This window comes from Lactuca saligna, chromosome 2, assembly GCF_052625555.1.
Source record: "Lactuca saligna cultivar CGN05327 chromosome 2, ASM5262555v1, whole genome shotgun sequence".
NCBI lineage: Eukaryota > Viridiplantae > Streptophyta > Magnoliopsida > Asterales > Asteraceae > Lactuca > Lactuca saligna.
This window is the reverse complement of record NC_136418.1, coordinates 121911389-121918988: the sequence shown is the minus strand read 5'-3', so window position 1 is coordinate 121918988 and position 7600 is coordinate 121911389.

Below are 7600 nucleotides of genomic sequence, written 5' to 3'. Positions count from 1 at the left end.
TGACTTCGTATGAGGAAGTTATGATTTTTCTAAGATTCGGCTTAGCAGTGTACAGCCCGAAACTCGAATTTTAGTTCGAGTGGTTTTTGGCTTACGCGACCTAAATGAGAGTTGAAGATCTCATTAATAGGAACTCAATGGTAAAAAGACAGACGAAAACGGAGTCCGTGTGAAGGAGTTATAAATTCTTCGCGGTCATTTAATAGTCTAAACGCCTCCTATTGTTAAATTTAAGATCGGTCAAGAATTAGCCGACGGAGTCTAAACGAAAGTTGTAGATCTTCATTTTACCTATGCGTGGATGTAAAGAACGTTGAAAACGGAGCTCGTATGCGAAAGTTATGATTTTTCTAAGTTTGAAGGCTGATACGTGATAGGGGTGACGTGGCACCACCAGAATTGGACACGTGGCACCACCAGAAGGTTGCCATATGCACCAACTCGGCGATTCATGACTCAGACTCGGCAAGTCCATCAGATTTCTCCCCTATAAATAGAGGTGTCGGGTTCCATTCATTCTCACACCTTCAAACCTTTCTTTCTCTCTCTAAACTCTCTCTCTCTAAGCCTCCCTAACCCCCCTAAAGCCTAGGGTAACTCCCTAGCACGAGGCGGAAGCCCCGGAGCGCCCGACGGCTCCATGAAAAGAGCCTTTCAGCTCGGGAAATGCTGCTCCAGCGAAGCCCGGTTTTGCGAAAAAACCCGCTGTAAGTGAGCTACGCCTACGCTAGTTTTAATATAGCTTCTAATTAATTATAGTAACATTATTAGGACCTGAAAATAATTATTTGGGCTATTATTATGAGTTATATTGAGTGTTATTTAACTCTTATATAATAATAATAATAGTCAGACTATTAATTTGTCGCGGATATCGGTAGACTAAACCCTAGTGGTGTTAATACTAGGTTTTATCGAAGGAAAGTTGTTTTGAGAGTATCGAAGCGTTGTCCGAGTGTTGAGTCACCACCTTTCAGGTGAGTGTATAGTCCATTTCATGAACATGATTTTAATACAAGTATTGATTGAAGTATTAATTATATGTTTATGTGTGAGTTAATTGATGTTGCTTGAAATTCGTGTTAAAGAACATACCTGATTATATTTGATAATTTAGGATAAAGAGTAGACCTAAATTAAATATGAGGAATATTGGGTAGTATATTCTTAAGAGTACAAGTGAGTTAAACTCAGAGAATAGAAGTTAGTATATGTCACTTATCCGGGAGTATGAATTAGACATAGTCATTGTCCCTAGTCCGAGAATATGGATTAGGCATAATCATTCGTCATTAATCCGAGAGTATGGATTAGTCATTGTCCCTAGTCCGAGAGTATGGATTAGGCATAATCATTCATCATTAATCCGAGAGTATGGATTAGTCATTCGTCCCTAGTCCGAGAGTATGGATTTGGTAAATTCGTTCATTTCTGATCCGGGTGTATGGAGTAGGTAAAACGACTAATCTTAGGTCCGAGAGTATGGATAGCCTCGTTGCGAGGATCGACGGGGTGGGATAAGAGTTATATATATATATATATATATATATATATATATATATATATATATATATATATATATATATATATATATATATATATATATATATATATATATGGTGAAATTGGATATTTTATGAATTTTAAACTGTATATATGGTATAACATTGTGGGATTGAAATCCCTATGTACTCACCAGGTTTCCCAACCTGACCCACTCAGTTTATTTACATCACAGGTATTGATATGAAGTCACACTAAGAGATTAAAGAGATGTAGACCACTAGTGTAAATAAATGTAAGTTCTGTTTATGCTTATGTTTCTGTATTGACGATGACATCCCAAACATTTTAACATAAATAAAATACGTTTCTTCGAAAATGTTTTGATAACGTATTTATCGTATTTTTCTTGGAACAAATTTCGCAACATTTTTATGAAAAGAAGTACTCTGATTTTTATAAAGCATAAACAAAATCGGTCTTTTCTGGTCGTGATTTTTGGGGATGTCACATGGAACTCCGGAGGTTTCCGTCGGTTATCAGCGTAACTCTTCTGTCGGTCTCGTGAAGTTTTCAGTCGTTCTCGGATCTGGATGATTTTCTTGGTGGTTTCACGGATGATTTCAGGACCAGTGAGAGCACTGTCAGGGAATCGACTCTTGGCTAGCTGCGTGTCCCCTACCTTGGCCCAGCACAGAGGGGATCTGCACTTGCGACCGTAAAGGGATTCAAACGGAGTAGCCTTGATACTGGCGTGGTAACTGTTGTTGTACGAGAACTCGATCAATGGAAAATGTGCGTATCATGCCTTTCCGAAATCAATGACACATGCCCTAAGCATGTCTTCCAAGTTTTTGATAGTTCTCTCACTCTGTCCGTCGGTCTGAGGATGATAAGTCGTGCTCATGTCTAGTTTAGTTCCAAGAGCCTTCTGAAGAGACTGCCAAAATCTGGAGGTAAACCTGCTATCTCAATCAGAGATAATGGACACAGGTACACCGTGCAGTCGAACTACCTCCTGGATGTAGATTCGCGCGAGTCTTTCCATTTTGAACGATTCTTTAATCGGGATGAAGTGAGCGGACTTGGTTAAACGATCGACAATTACCCAAATGGTATCGTACCCACTCGGACACTTGGGTAACTTGGTGATGAAATCCATGGTAATTATCTCCCATTTCCACTCGGGTATCTCGGGCTGCTGGAGCAGACCCGAGGGTTTCTGGTACTTGACTTTCACCTTGGCGCAAGTCAGACACTTGCCCACAAAAGTAGCGATCTCAGCTTTCATGTTTGGCCACCAGTATTGTTTCTTGAGATATAGGTACATCTTGTCCGAACCTGGGTAAACAGAGTATTTGGTCTTGTGTGCTTCCTCCATGACAATCTCCCTGAATCCTCCGAACTTTGGGGTCCAAATTCGGTCCATGAAACAGCAGACTACGTCACCTCTGATCTCAAGTTTCTTATCCATTCCCCTCAAGGCTTCGCTTGATTTGTTTTCGGGTTTTCGGGTTTCTATTTGGGCATCTCGGATTTGCATGGATAAGTGGGAATGAATAGTCATCGATAGTGTCCTCACTTTATGACTTGAACTTTCCTTTCAGCTAAGGGCATATTCTACCACATTGGCCTTGCCGGGATGGTAGCGCATCTCGCACTCATAATCGCTGAGCAACTCTACCCATCGCAGTTGCCTCATGTTTAAGTCCTTCTGATTAAGGATGTGCTGCAGAATCTTATGGTTAGTGAAGATCGTACACTTGGTTCCGTAGAGATAATGTCTCCAAATCTTCAGTGCAAAGACTACAGCTCCTAACTCCAAGTCATGCGTGGTATAGTTGACCTCATGTGCTTTCAAATGTCTTGAGGCATAAGCAATCACTTTTCCTCTTTGCATAAGCACACAACCTAAGCCCTGATTAGACGCATCGCAATAGATAATGAAGTCTTCTGTCCCTTCGGGTAGGGACAGAACTGGCGCGCTGCACAAGGCTTGCTTTAGTATCTGGAATGCTGATTCTTGCTTTTCACTCCAACAAAAGGGTACACCTTTCTGTGTTAGAGTGGTTAGGGGTTTGGAGATTTTGGAAAAATTCTAGATGAATCTCCGATAATAGCCGGCGAGACCCAAGAATTGATGAATTTCTGTAGGTGTTTTCGGTGCCGACCAATTCTCTATCGCTTTAATCTTGGAAGGATCCACATGAATACCTTCCTCGCTTACCACGTAACCGAGGAAAGTTACCTTCCGAATCCAGAATTCACACTTGGAAAATTTTGCGTACACTTCTCGGATCTAAGGGTTTCCAACACCGACCTCAAGTGTTGTTTGTGATCTTCTTCATTTCTAGAGTAGACAAGTATGTCATCAATGAACACAATGACGAACTTATCCAGAAAAAGGCGACACACCCGGTTCATCAGGTCCATGAACACTGCCAGTGCATTGGTTAGACCGAAGGGCATCACTATGAACTCGTAGTGTCCATACCGAGTTCTAAAAGCTATTTTGGAAACATCACTCTCATGAACTCGTAGATGATGGTACCCTAATCGAAGGTCTATCTTTGAGAAGTAGTTGGCTCCCTGAAGTTGATCGAAAAGGTCATCGATTCGCGGAAGGGGATATCGGCTTTTGACAGTCAGCTTGTTCAACTCACGGTAGTCGATACACATCCGGAAGGATCCATCTTTCTTCTTCACAAACAAAACCGGAGCTCCCCAGGGTGAGGAACTCAGTCTGATGAACCCTTTAACTGAGTAACTCGTTAAGTTGGCTGGATAACTCCTGCATTTCTGCTGGAGTGGAACGATATGGAGACTTGGCTATGGGGGTAGCTCCAGGAATTAGGTCAATGCGAAATTCAACCTAACGTTCGGGAGGAATTCCTGGAAACTCTTCCGGAAAGACATTAGGAAAGTTGCAGACTTCGGGGATGTTCGCGAGGTCTTTAACTTCCTGTTTCTCGTTAATGACATGGGCTAGGAATGCTTGGCACTCCTTCCGCAGAAGCTTTTGAGCTTTGATGCAGGAAATGATGCGAAGGTTGGAGCTGAGTTTATCGCCATAGATTATGAGAGTCTGACCCGTAAGAAGATTGAGACGGGTGGCTTTTTCGTAGCAAAGGATATCAGCATGATTGTGACTTAACCAATCCATGCCAATGATAACATCAAATCTCTTAATGGAGACTGGCATAAGATCGACGGGAAATGAATGATCATTCAGGGTAAGGGTACAACCTATGAATATATCGCGAGCGCTTTCTTTCTCACCGTTAGCTATCTCGACGGTAAACGTTTCGGTTAATGGTTGGGGATTAGGTTTTAGATTATGTTTGAACGAATGACTAACAAAGCTTCTTTCAGCACCCAAATCGAAAAGAATACTAGCATAAGAGTTGTCGAGAAGGAACGTACCCGAAACAACTATGGGATCGACAACTGCCTTCTCCCGTCTCATGGCTAGGAATCTCCCGGTATTATCAGTTGTTGCCTTCTTTATGCAGTTCCTCTTGTAATCCCAACTTCTCCACAATTATAGCAGGCTTGACCAACACCTGCTCCAGAAGATTGGTTGGTTGATTGGGATGGTGCCTTGCAGAATCGGACCGTGTGCCCCTTTTTACCACAATTGGTGCATGATAGCTCGTGGAAGGGGCAAGGGTTATGGTGGTACTTGCACTTTTCACACAGAGGAAGGTTACCAGCATATTTACTGGTAGGGGTCTGAGCGGTAGATCCGACAACAAAAGCAGCAGCAACGGGGGTAGTAGCAGAATGGACTGCTACAGTCTGCTGTTTCTTTGAGGATCCTTGAGAAGGTTGGCCTTTCTTCTTCTTCCAGAACTTTCTTTTATCACCACTCCTCTTGGTCATTTCAAGAGTGGTGGTTGTTTCCTCAACCTCATCACTGTGATCAATCAGGGTCTGGGCTAAACTTTCGGCACTGTCATAGGTATCCGGCCTCGCAGATAAGATGTTTCCTTTGGTCGGTTGAGTCAGCCCCCAAGTAAACCTCTTTATTTTCTTACTCTCCGGGGTAACCATTCCCGGACAGAGCAGTGCCAGGTCATCAAACCTCGAGGTGTATGCAGCAATATCGGAACCCTTCATCTTCAGGTTCCAGAGCTCGTGCTCTAATTTCTGTATTTCACCCCGAGGGCAGTACTCAGCCAGAAGGAGTTCTTTCATGGCCTCCCAACCCATAGCATTGGATACACGTAGGGTCAGGGATTTGACTCGGCCATTCCACCAAGTCAGGGATTTGTCGCTGAAGGTACAGGTTGCAAACGTTACTTTATCAGACTCCAAACAAGCACATGTTTCAAATATGGATTCGATTTTCTCGAACCATCGGGTGAGGGAAATGACACCTCCAGTGCCATGAACGGAAGTGGGTTTTGCACTCATGAAGTCTTTATAAGAACCCCCTTTTCGGTGTCCTTGGCTATCTTCTAAGTTTTGGGGTTGGGGACCACCTCCTGAACTACCAGGGTTCATTTGTGACATGACAGCTGTCACTGCGGCAGTAATGGCTGATTGAAGCGTTACGAGGTCAATTTGAGGAGAAGGTGGTGGTGGAGGGTTGTTGGTCTTTGAGTTGGGTCTCTTTCTTGGAGGCATCTTGATCTAATAAGATCAGGAAAGAGAGGATGATAAGTCCTCTTATTTGAATCAAGAGATATGATAGTTATATATTCCGAATAAGCGATAAAGCAGGAAAGAGTTATCAAAACAGATAATTTATCGCTAAGGAATGATTAGGGAACATCGCTTGAATGAGGATTTCTAAAAAGGATTGGCTCGAGAAATACTCCCATAGTATTTCATAATTCACTATGACCACGGTTCGATGTTTGGGATATTAGGGTAAGTTTTAGGCATTCTGAACACCACAGTCACTCCCAAGCACATGTTGGCCGTGTCTCGAATGAATATAGTTGGCCAGGCTATATTGATCCTAGACATGACTACATAACTGCCCGGGTTTAACCGCAGCATACAACACCCATTTACTTATGTTTTCTTCTACTTGTAGTTACGGGTCTCGACGGTTAGTTATACTTGTATACTTTTGAAAATACTTATACTTTGAAGTATACTTTTAGTTCATAGCACTTAGGCCCCTTAGTGTTTATAGTTTTATACCATGTAAGGTTTGGTATACGTCATTCACTATAAACAAGGGCTCTAATACCAATCTGTCACACCCCGAAAACCGAAGGCGGAAACATTTCTGGGGCGGACTCCACGTTGAGTATCAAATCCAATGCACATAGTAATCAAAGTAAACAACCATTACATTACATATGAAAATTTACATTTGTTCAAAGTAAAGTTGTACAAGTGTGATACATATGTATATATATGAACAAAAGCAAGACGTGTCTTCTACGCACTCCGTCTTCGATCATCGGGTACATGTCTAATGCGGACCTGAGAATACAAGCATTTTAAAAATCAGCATAAAGCTAGTGAGTTCGTAATCGGTGTTGTTTTGTGAAAATGTATGAGTTTCCTTTTGGTTTCTGAAAATGTTACGACCCAAGAAAATCCCATATTTTCTTAAAAGTAATCTTTGGTTAAATGTTAGATTAGATGGTTCTGGTTATGTTCGACTATGATCCCAGGAAAATCCTATATTTTCCTAATGTGAAAGATGTAAACTGAAAACCTGATTATCCTTGTAAAGTGCATGTTAGTTTACCAACTCGAAATGAAATGTAAAAGATGTACACTGAAAATGTATTAGTTTTAACACGTTTATAAAACTAATAAATACCAAGTAAACTAGTTACTAAACCCATTATTACTAAAAAGTAAATCTCTGTTATCCAAATTGTGAGTTCCATAACCATACAATAGACTAATTAGGGCAATAAGTAGTCCATCACCCTATATGACTTTCGTCATCCTTGAACCTTTCGGTTCGGCTGTAGCTAGTAGCCAGGTGCGGGTTAGTCAACCCCGTATATATCTATACACTCAAGTCATGCTCCCTATCTAAGAGATTCTGGTTACGGGAATGGTCCTCCACTTGCGTATCTCTGTGGAGTGTTCTCCGAGGACATGTCTCCAATTTATAGGAATA